General features: G+C 36.6%; 1 non-coding gene across 1 annotated transcript; it reads right to left on the bottom strand.

Annotated features, from left to right (window-relative positions):
* Positions 1 to 528: 528 nt before the first annotated feature.
* LOC128287653 (small nucleolar RNA R71) lies at positions 529 to 635 on the bottom strand. Its single transcript, XR_008278352.1, has one exon. It is a non-coding gene; the product is annotated as a small nucleolar RNA R71 (small nucleolar RNA).
* Positions 636 to 1,054: the final 419 nt, after the last annotated feature.

Below are 1,054 nucleotides of genomic sequence, written 5' to 3'. Positions count from 1 at the left end.
ACTCTCCATAGACCCTGAAATTGAAAGAACTTTCTAACAAAGGAGAAGACAAGCGAACCAAAGAAGGACCGAATACATGAATTTCGAAAATCCAAACCAAAATCCAGGAGGAAAATTTACTTATAATACTCATAATCCGATCATTGTTACCGATGACAGAAACTGTGCCAGTTAACAATATGCCATTCCTCTATTCAACGAGCTCAATCCAAGTATTAGGAGACCCAAAATTGAGGCACAAAAATTTGAGCTAAAGTCGGTCATGTTCCAAATGTTGTAAAATATGGATCAATTTAGTGGGATTCCTACTGAAGATCCACATCTTCATAGTCTGCTATTCATGGAAGTGACTGACTAATTTAAACTAGTCAGGGTGACCGAAGATGCCTTGAAACTGAGATTATTTCCATAGTTTTTAAGAGATAGAGCACAAGCGTGGTTGAACTCCCTACCGTTTGGTTCCATAACTACATGCAGAAGTTGGTTGAACGTTTCTTAATGAAATATTTCCCTCTGTATTTAACCGCAAATATCTAAAATGAAATCACTTCATTTCAAAAACTTGATGAAGAATCTTTATATAAGGCATGGGAGCAGTTCAAGAAGTTATTACGAAAGTGCCTTTATCACGGCATTCCTTTTTTCATTCAGATGGAGACTTTCTATATTGGTCTCAATATTCATAGTAGAATGACGGTGGATGCTTCGGCAAATGGAGCCCTTCTTTCTAAGTCTTATAACGATGCATACGAGATTATTGAAAGAATTCCCAGCAATAACTATCAGTGGCTAACCAACAAAGCAGCCTCAGAAAGACAAGCAGCAAGAGTACATGAAGCGGACACACTTGCTTTTTTGGTAACCCATGTATCCTTTATGTCTTCTATGCTTAAGAACATAATTGTTAATGGTTTCAATGGTAATCTGATAGGTCAGCAACCAAACCAGTTCAAGGATATTTCTTGTGAATACTATGGAGATAGCCATTTCTTTGAAAATTTCCCATCTAATCAAGAGTTGAAATATTACATGGGAAATCAAAATTGGAATGTTC

Source organism: Gossypium arboreum, chromosome 13 (genome assembly GCF_025698485.1).
Source record: "Gossypium arboreum isolate Shixiya-1 chromosome 13, ASM2569848v2, whole genome shotgun sequence".
NCBI classification, from domain to species: Eukaryota; Viridiplantae; Streptophyta; class Magnoliopsida; order Malvales; family Malvaceae; genus Gossypium; species Gossypium arboreum.
The sequence above is the reverse complement of the archived record's forward strand: the minus strand, read 5'-3'. Positions and strand labels throughout refer to the sequence as shown.